Source organism: Bubalus kerabau, chromosome 10, assembly GCF_029407905.1.
Source record: "Bubalus kerabau isolate K-KA32 ecotype Philippines breed swamp buffalo chromosome 10, PCC_UOA_SB_1v2, whole genome shotgun sequence".
NCBI lineage: Eukaryota > Metazoa > Chordata > Mammalia > Artiodactyla > Bovidae > Bubalus > Bubalus kerabau.
In genome coordinates, this window is record NC_073633.1 from 93,177,402 (window position 1) to 93,188,291 (window position 10,890).

The following is a 10,890-nucleotide window of genomic DNA, read 5'->3' on the forward strand; positions in this document are numbered from 1 at the left end:
TGATTATATAAGTCTGTTCAAATTTTCCTCCTAACTGGTTTTAACAACTTCCTAGTTCTCTCGTTATATAACAAATAAATCTTTAACACATATTCATTTTATACATGTATGACAGCTGTTTTTATCTTTTTGAAAAGTATGCTTTAGCACATGATTCTCAAAGTGAAGCTCTGGACCAGCCACAGCATCACCTGGGAACTTGTTAACGATGCAGGTTCTCAGATCTCGTCCAGAGCTGCTAAAGCAGAAATTCTGGGGGTGGGGCCCAGCCATTCATTCCATTAGGAGTCCCCAGGTTCTGATGCACACTCTGACACTGCTTTTGCACTTCTACAAAATGCTACCAAGATGCTCCTTTAGTCCAATCAGGTTGCTTATTGAGGAAATGATCCCTTGAGGCACTGGTAAGCAAATGGGGAAGTGACAGGAAAGGAGAAAAGTCGTGGTTTGTTAATGAGAGGGGTAAAACTGTGAGCAGCTGAGGCTCAGTCCTGGGGGCCCCTTATGGAGATTATATAAAATGTGCCTAAAATTACCCTACTGTGGAGCAAGGAGGCTCAGGGGCTTAGTAACCAACTCTCACCCTTGATTAGTAAAGGGTCACTCTTTTAATCTTTTGGACGAGCAGCATATGAGATCTTAGTTCCCTGTCCAGGGATCGAACCCCTGCATTAGCAGCACAGTTTTAACCTTTGGACCACCAGGAAAGGCCCACTCCTAGGATCTTTACTCCCTGGTATCAGGCAGAGAGGGGCAAGAGGCCATGAAACCTTGGAACTTGACAGTCTATGTGGTCTCAAACATAGCTCTGCCTGTGAGAACAGGCCAGGATACTCTTTTCTCGCATCTCCAGGGATGCCTCAACTGTCCCATCACTCACCTTCTGTCTCCTTGCAGCACCAAGAAGAGATGGAGCTGGACATAATATAAAATTCAAGATTCCTTGCGAGGAATAATTTTGGACCTACTGGCACCTGCTGGTCTGACTCTGTGGGACTAAAATCCTCAATTTCTGGATCTAATGGTCCCAAAGGGGTCATGATCCCAAAGAGAAGGGATCAGCATGAAGGGAAAAATGATCTCAGAACCCAGCCCCAAATGTGTTTATTTATTCTCTGCCTCCTGCCATAATAATAGACTGTTATTTCATTGCTGGCAGAGGCGAGATAACAAGCCCATTGTATGCTGCTGATCTGGGGCACATATGCCACCCATTTGTCTTGCAGCCCGACTGGGCGCTCTGCCCTGTTCGCAGGAAGCCCTCCCTGACAGCCGAATGCCACACAAGCCTGATAACTGCCCTTCACGGGGCAGAGGGGGGGGATCCACCAGAAACACGGCCTCCTCTTCCTCTGTATGATGGATGGGGTGGGAAGGGCATTCCGGCTACTCCTCACGACCACGGCCCAAGTCCTGCCGCTTAGCAGAGGTGTGAACTCGGACATGCTGCTTCGCCTCTTCTAGCCTCAGAATGCCGATGATAAGAACGCTTTCCTCAAGGGGTGCTGGTGATGGCTACAAAGCCCTTAACACAATCAGTGCAGGTGTTTGCACTCGGTGGTGGCGTTAGCTGGGTATGCGGTGGGGGGTTGATGATGAAATAAATTTCCTAAAAGTTCCCTGGAAGGAGAGTAGGGGCCATAGGTTAAAAAATGGGCAATAAGTGCAGGCTGAACTAACTGAGGCCGGGAAGGAGCTGGCTATAGAGGACCTGCTCCATCCAAGAGAAGCCCACAGCTGGCACTGAGGTCCTGGGGCAACTCATGTGACTATCCTTTGCTTTGTATGTGACAAGAGTGAGTCACAGGGCCAGTGGGAAGGCCAAACTGGAAAATCTGAGTGGACGCTCTTTGTCAAGCAGGAACACACTAATCAAATGATTCTTTTCCCCTCCTTTATTTATCACCCAAATCCTGTCTTATCAATGAGATCCTCCTAGGCCCAGCTAGAAGGGCTCTGCTTACCTAAAACCAGCGGTTGCCAATGGGGGTGACTGTCACAAGTGGGGACTTGCTTCTGGCTTCAGCGGGTAGAGGCCTTGGATGTTGTAAATATCTCACAACGCACAGGACAGCTCATCACAATCAAGAACTGTGCAGCCCCAACCACCAGCAGTGCCTAAAACCAAGCACCACTGCCTGGATTAGAGCGCATCTCTCCCTCCTCAATGCTCTCCAAACACCTCGTTTGAGCCTGTGTTGGGGCACTGGCCTGACTCTGCCAGGTGTTGTGGTTAGCTGGTGGCCTCCTGGGATAGCAGAAAGGACACAGCCTCTGAAACCTGGCTCTCAGTCACCTGCTGGCGAGGCCCCAGAAACAGTCCTTTATCTTCTCTAAGGCCATCTCCTCATCTGACAATGGAACTTGGAATCCTAATTTGCAAGGTCATGGTAAAGATGGTATAAAACTCTGTAGACAGCACCTGGCATGTGGTAAGTGCTCAGCAAGTTATAGGGTCTCGTCTTCCTAGACACAACCCAGAGGGCCGTAGTAATGTCTTACATATCTTTACATCACCTATAGAATCTTAGGCTATGCCATGCACAAAGCAGGTGCTCAGAAATGGCTGGACTAAAGTGAAATCTTGCCTGAAAGCCAGGGCTCAAGAAATAAGCCTAACCCTCCTCATGGACCTATAGTCCGACAACCTGTAAATGGTTTTGCTTTAATCCTTAGGATGCACCACTATTTCAGAACAGGATCTGCTTCTTGTTGTCACCAGGTCTTGGGTCCTTCCAGTGAGCAGGGAGGTTGAACTTTGATTCTTTCTGTTAAAGCCAGAGCCTTGGCTAGTGCTTGGGAGCAGCTACCACCATCCAGCCATTCCCACCCAGCTGACCAACTCGATAACCTGCCAGGAGCCAAACACCTCCAGGCCGCAGGACAAGGAGAACAAAGTCAAAGGAAACGCCAATTTCCTAACAAAGGAGGGAAGCAAGTCTGGATAAGTATGATTTGCTTGGAAAGTGGGAGAGGCCACCAGTCCATCCTCCAGATTAAACAGAGCCTTCCTAAACACACACCCGTCCACATCTACCCACGGATACACCCAGCTCGGCCACATTGTGGAACAAGTGTGAGAAGCCCAACTCTATCCCTTTGTACTGTAAAGCTCTCAAGGGCTCATCTACTGCTGGCTTTCTTCCCTGATACCGAAGACATCAAGAGGGGCTTCCCTGGTGGCTCAGCAGTACCGAATCCACCTGCCAATGCAGGAGACACAGGTTCAATTCCTGGCCCGGGAAGATCCCATATGCCTCAGAGCAACTAAGTCCATGTGCCACAACTGCTGAGCCTGTGCTCAGAGCCTGGGAGCCTCAGCTTCTGAGCCCACATGCCACGGCTACTGAGCCCATGCACCCTAGAACCCGTGCTCAACAACAGGAGAAACCACTGCAATGAGAAGCCCATGCACTGCAACCAGAGAGTATCTCTCCCTCACCACAGACAGAGAAAAGCCCAGGCAGCAACAAAGACCCAGCACAGCCAAAAATAATTTTTAAAAAAAGACATCAGGGAAGGCATATTGGACGAGAAGGGAGACAATGCAAGTGCGGCCCCTGCCAATAACAGGCTATGCAGTTTTCAGCAAGTCTCATCACCTCTCTGAGCCTCAGTTTCCCAACTCTGAAATGAAACCTGGACCAGCAGGGTCCTTCTGGCTGTGATATCCTTTGCTCTTTCTATGGCCAGTCGTGGCTTCACTCCCACGTAGACCTGCTGAATGCCATGCACACGAACCTCGATCCATTCTGAGTCCAGCCCTTGCTGCTCTCCACAGTCTGGATCTTAAATAGGTGGCCCCAGAGAATGGCAGGGGTGCGTGGTCTCCATCCCTCACTGTTAAAGTTCTCTGGAATAAGCACAATAGTCCTGCCCCTTCGCAGCCCCCCGAGGCCAGGCCAGGCTGCCCAGGAAGCATCAGGCAGGGTCTCAGATTGCAAAGATACGCGGTGACACAGACACTCTGCCAGCCCCCAGGAATCCAGGCCAAGAATAGTAATGCTCGCACCAAACATGGGCTTCTCTCTTAGCTCTGTCGGGAAAAAAAAATCTGCCTGCAACGCAGGAGACCTGGGTTCGATTCTTGGATCAGGAAGATCTCCTGGAGAAGGAAATGGCAACCTACTCCAGTTTTCTTGCCTGGAGAATTCCATGGACAGAGGAGGCTGGCAGGCAACAGTCCATGGGGTCACAAGAGTTGAACGTGACTTAGTGACTAAACCTACCACCACACCAAACATACACCATAATTTCTAGGTGTTTAAGCACTAACTGCTCCAGGTACAACACTGCTCTTAGCTGCTTTCTCCAAATCCCTTTAATTCCCTTAATAAAAGGAATCCAGGCACAACCATTCGTGAAAAGGAGAACTCCAATTCAAATCCCCTCCCCTGTCTTATCTCTGAATTTTCTTCCCTCCAGTTTCCCAGGACCCTCTCTGAGCTCACTGTCTGGGTCACATCAGCTTTGGCACTCCCCCTGACCCACAAAGGACTGCATCTCACCTGCACAAAGCTTTCTTTTCCACGCAGATCCACAGTAGGGCACCACTGTCTGCCAGTCACCCTGCACTCTCAACTACGGGGTAGTCTCAGGGTGGCGAAGGAGAAAGAGTACCAACTCTGGGATTGGAATCCCAACTGTACCAAGTCAGACGAGTTATAGCTCTCAATCTTTTTGCATCTTTGTTTGCTCATCTATAAACTGATATTAGCAAAACCTACCTTCCAAACGTCCTGGGGATTAATGAACAGACCTATAGTAGAGGCTCAGGAAAGGGTGCTATCTTTATACAGGTTTTTCACCAACTTGGCTGAGTAACACAGCTCCAGGCAAAAAAAACACTCAAACAACTTAAAACAGAAGCATTTTAAAACCAGAGTTCTGTTGGCACTCTATCGGAAGTGAACTGGACTCCTTTTGGTCTAAAGAAGAGCAGACTCATTCTTCTCTGAGAACTGTGCATTTGATTCAGACAGATGCCAAACGCAGGGAGAACTCTGATTCTGTTGTAAGAAGCCCAGGATGGAGGTCAGACCCACGCTGACTCAGGTTTTCAGGTTATCTAAAGCAACTCACGTCACCGGTCAGACCAGATTGCAGTGCTTCTCAAGCCCAGATACACATTAGCATCAGTCAGGGAGCTGTTCCAACCTATGGGTGAGCATGCCCCATCCCAATTTCACCAGAATCTCTGCTGGGAAGGGTGTGGTGTGCATGTGTGTGTGTGTGTGTGTGTCTCAGTCATGTCTTTGCGACCCTATGGACAATAGCCTACCTGGTTCCACTGTCCATGAAATTCTCCAGGCAAGAATACTGGAGTGGGTTGCCATTCCCTTCTCCAGGGGATCTTCGTGACCCAGAGGTCAAACCCAGTTCTCCTGAATTGCATGCAGATTATTTACCATCTGAGCCACCAGGGAAGGGCAGGGTATCAGTACTCTAAAGAACTCCCCAGATGATTCTCATGTGAGATCCACTGGACCAAATATCTCCATTATCCCTTCCAGGCATCCTGGAGCCTAAAATAATGTATGATTCAGAGTAGACACTTAGTATGCGTTTGCTGAATAAATGAATGAAGAGTCTGACTTGCCTTTTTGGCTATTTCCATATTCACAATGTATGGAATAAAAGAAGAGCAGAAAGAGCTGGATTCCAAGTAATAATCCCAAAGCAGTACTGTCTAATAGAAATTTCAGCAATGGTGGAAATATTCTGTAATCTGTGCTGCTCAGAACAGTAACTGTAAATGGGAGGCGGCTACTGAGTCCTTGAAATGTGGTCAGTGTGACTGAGGAATTGAATTTTAAATTTTATCCAATGTTAATTAAATTCAAATAGTCACATGACTCTGGCTACCATATTGGACAGTGCAAACACAGAGTATCCTTAATAAACACATCTACAACCGTGTACTTCCATGTCCTTCTTTTACTGACAGGATCCCATTTTCATTTAAGGCAGCCCCTCTTCCACCACCACCTGCAGTCTTTTGGGGACAGCTAATGAAGTTGCCCTGGCCTCCTCCCACCAAGGGGTGAGCCCAAGACCCAAGCTACGTCAACCAGATTCTCCTCTCCAGGAATTTTACTCTAGCTTCAGTGTCACAAGAACAGAAAATGAGTTGGAGTAGATTAATATCAGTTTTGGTGTTGCTATAAAGACACTGTGTATCGGTTTCCAAGACATTAGTCCAGAGTTTCACCACAGTGATACATGATGTGAGCTAGGCATCTGTGTATTAGTTTTCAGAACATTAGTCTGGAGTGTGATGATCACCACAGTGATATATGATGTGAGCTAGGCATCATTATCACCATCACCCTTGTCATCATCAAAGTCACTGATGTGCCAGCTCCTGAACTAAGTACTTAGTTTGCCTAGCTTCGCCGCGCATCCTTTCTTCATCCATAAAATGGGAATTAACTTGTCCTGACCTCTTCTATTTCTGCTTTATTGACTATGCCAAAGCCTTTGACTGTGTGGATCACAATAAACTGGAAAATTCTGAAAGAGATGGGAATACCAGACCACTTGACCTGTGTCTTGAGAAACCTATATGCAGGTCAGGAAGCAACAGTTAGAACTGGACATGGAACAATAGACTGGTTCCAAATAGGAAAATGAGTACGTCAAGACTGTATATTGCCACCCTGCTTGTTTAACTTATATGCAGAGTACATCATGAGAAACGCTGGACTGGAAGAAGCACAAGCTGGAATCAAGATTGCCGGGAGAAATATCAATAACCTCAGATATGCAGATGACACCACCCTTATGGCAGAAAGTGAAGAGGAACTACAAAGTCTCTTGATGAAAGTGAAAGAGGAGAGTGAAAAAGTTGGCTTAAAGCTCAACATTCAGAAAACTAAGATCATGGCCTTTGGTCCCATCACTTCATGGCAAATAGATGGGGAAACAGTGGAAACAGTGTCAGACTTATTTGGGGGGGCTCCAAAATCACTGCAGATGGTGATTGCAGCCATGAAATTAAAAGACTCTTACTCCTTGGAAGGAAAGTTACGACCAACCTAGATTGTACATTAAAAAGCAGAGACATTACTTTGCCAACAAAGGTTCGTCTAGTCAAGGCTATGGGTTTTCCATAGTCATGTATGGATGTGAGAGTTCGACTGTGAAGAAAGCTGAGTGCCAAAGAATTGATGCTTTTGAGCTGTGGTGTTGGAGAAGACTCTTGAAAGTCCTTTGGATTGCAAGGAGATCCAACCAGTCCATCCTAAAGGAGATCAGTCCTGGGTATTCATTGGAAGGACTGATGCTGAGGCTGAAACTCCAATACTTTGGCCACCTCATGCGAAGAGCTGACTCATTTGAAAAGACCCTGATGCTGGGAAAGATTGAGGGCAGGAGGAGAAGAGGATGACAGAGGATGAGATGGCTGGATGGCATCACCAACTCGATGCACATGAGTTTGGGTGAACTCTGGGAGTTGTTGATGGACAGGGAGGCCTGGCGTGCTGCGATTCATGGGGTCGCAAAGAGTCAGACACGACTGAGCGACTGAACTGAACTGAACTGAACCTCTTCCAGCATTTTCGTGAAGACAGACAACATTCATAGAGCTTTGAGCCAAATAATGAGTTACTCAAGTGTTGGTTAGTAGTATTGCTCTCCGGGCATTGGTATAGGGGAATCATGAGAGGATTTGAGGCAAGACACATTATCTGGGCCCAGTTCACAAGCTGTGTGACACCAGGCAAGACACTAGTCCTTTATGGGCTTTCAGCTAAAATGAGAGAGCATTAGATACATCCTTTTCCAGTTTGGCCATTTTCTAACTTATTTGCATGCCCCACCCTCCTTGCCTGACACCATCCCTCACAACTTCTAAGAATACACTACAGAAAAGTCTCTGGCCAAGACCATGCTGGCCTTGTGGCCAACTCATTTCTTCTTTCCCCAACAACCCACCTGACCAAAAAGTTGTTTGGGGTAAGCACTCCTGTACCGTGCATTAAAGCATCTAGCAAAGCACTCTACTGGAATCATGCTTAAACATCTCCTCCACTGGTAGACCACAGGCCTGCCAGGACAAAGACCATGTCCCTCTTATTCACCACTGTATCCCCAGTCCCTAGTACAGAGTCAGGCACATAGAAGGTGCTCAATAGGTATTACTGTTTGAATAAATACCCCCAATCTATTTTACTATTTATCATTTCAGGAAACCCACAGTATTTGTTACTTAATGCTGTATAATATAAAGTATCTCAATAATAAATATCAATGTAATAAATAATAAAATCTCAAGAGTATCTCAAAACTTACTGGCTTAAAACATCAATGATCACTTCTTATCTCCCAGTTTTTGTGGGAGAGAAATTCAGACAGGGCACAGTGAGGTTGGCTTGTCTCTGCTCCACATCTGGGACCTTGGTTGGAAGACTCAAAGGCTGGGGCCAGAATCAGCTCAGTTCACCACCTGTCCAGTGGTTGAGGCCAGCTGTTGCCCGAGAGCCAAGCTGAGCTGAGCTGAGCTGAAGGTATCGGCCAGGTCACCTCATGTCACCTCTGCCGTGTGGCTTGTGCTTCCTCACAACATGGCGGCTCAGCTCCCAGGGTGGGTGTCCTCAGAGAGTAGGAGACAGCCTCCTTAAAGGAGAAAGACAGAGGATATGTCACCTTTTAATGACCTAGGCTTCAGGGGTCATCCCATCACTTCCACCACCTTCTATCCATGAAAAGCCTGTCACTACGTCCAGCCCACATTAATGAGAAGGGAATTAGACTCCATCTTCTGAGAAAAGTGGTAAAGAACTTGCACATCTACTTTAAAACAACCACAACCACTTAGTTAGCACAAGAGGCAAGATGCCTAATGAAAGCTAAGTGTCTGGAGAAGCAAGAAAATTTGAATTCAGTTCAAATTATTAGCTGTGTGACTTGAGGAAATGATTCTCTGAGGCTGGGTTTCCCCACCAAAACAACGAATAGATTGCAATTATCAGTCCCTGGTGGTATCCACCAGCTTGGAGTCTTCTTGCCTCAGTTCAGTTCAGTCCAGTCTCTCAGTCGTGTCCCACTCATTGCAACCCCATGGACTGCAGCACGCCAGGCCTTCTTGTCCATCACCAACTCCGGGAGTTTACTCAAACTCATATCCATTGAGTTGGTGATGCCATCCAACCATCTCATCCTCTGTCGTCCCCTTCTCCTCCTGCATTCAATACTTCTTGCCTCAAGATCTTAAAAGCATCCCCTCTTAACTAGCCTTTATTCATTTTGGCAGCATCACATGGCATGTGCGATCTTAATTTCCTGACCAGGGATCGAACCATGTCCCCTGTATCGGAAGGGAAGGGTCTTATCCACTGGACCACCAGACAAGTCCTTTAACCAGCTTTCTTGAAGTCCATTGACCCTTCCCATTTCTGATCACCTCCGGTTTCTGACACTGGAGGCAGCAAGAGGTTGCTCCTGGATCTAGGGGCCCCAGGATTCAGACACCAGGGGCAACTATAAGGAACAGATGTTTAACCACTGAGTACCTCGGGATTCTCCAAGGCCCTTTCAGTCCCAGCCCTGGGGACGTTGAGAAAGAACAAGCAGCAATCACAGCCTAAAGAAGCTGAATCTGCCTGCCAGGGGGCCCAGGAAGCTGCATTTACTTTTTCACGCCAACTGCTGGTGGAGGGGCAAGGGGAAGAGTCTCAAAGCATGTACCGTCACCCCAGCTGTCTCATTTTGGTGTTTTGGTCAAGTTCCTTGATTTTGCTCCTGGTTCATGGCACCACTTTGTGGAATGGGGAGGAGGGGGGAGGGTGTCTTGGGTCTCCGCAGTCCTGCCCACCCCCACCCCCCACGCCCTGCACACAACAGTGACCCGTACTTTCGCCATTTTTCTGGGCCGGCTGATCCTCCCTAGCCATCGCCACCCATGGGTCACGGTCCTAAGACCCAGGCGCAGCACCCTCACCGCACCCAACCCCCACCCCTCCACCGTCGTGTGCGCCAGGGTTCCCAGAGTCCAGGGAGGCCCACAAGGGGAGAAGCCGGCGCACCCCGCTATCGCCGGTGCAGGTCACGGGGTGGAAGCGGATGGGTTTTTAAGCCTTCACTTGCAGAGATCGTGATCCTGACCTTTGGATAGCCTCCTCTAAGGAACACGCGCGCTGGGAAGTCTCTGCTCACCCAGTGGGAAGACCTCGGCTGACAAATGGGGGAAACCGAGGTCCACAGAGGGCAGTGATCTGTTGGACGTCCCCACGCGAAATCAGACCACTGAATCCGGTCTAGGACCCTGGACTTCCAGGCCACAGTCTAGTTTCTAGACCCTGAGCGCCCCAGCCAGGCAGTCTCCCTAGGAAGTATCCAACAGCTAGCCTTCCGAGCCCGGAATCTCCGTGGAGTTTGCGCTCGCTTTGGCACGCTGCGAACACTTCCCACGCCCCCACCCTCCAGGAGCTCTGCTCCGGCTTCTCAGCTCCCAGAGAGGGGATAAGAGAGGAGCGCACGCCCACCGGCGTCCCGGTGATGACTTGGGGGTGAAGAATGGCTGCGGGAGGCGGAGGCCCCGGCGGGGACGCGCTGGCCCTTTAAGGGGGGGACGGAGCGCATGCGCGGCGCGGGCCAGAGTCGAGCCGGGTGGGCGGCAGGCCGGCCGGGTACCCCGCCGCCTGCCTGCTCGGTTGGCCTAAGCTTCGCCGGAGCCGAGACCTGCGCTGGGATCCGCGCGCGCGCGCAGCAAACTGCTCTCGGGGGACTAGCGTAGCCCGCGATCCCGGAGGCTTTGCCCCTGGGCTCCGGCTTCCTCCACGGACGTGGCTGCGCGAGCCTCCAGGCTTGCTCTCCCCGCCCCGCGGTCCTGCCTCCAGCCCTTAGCCGGGGGAGGCGGGGGTTCCGCGGGAGGCCGAGCGAACAGCC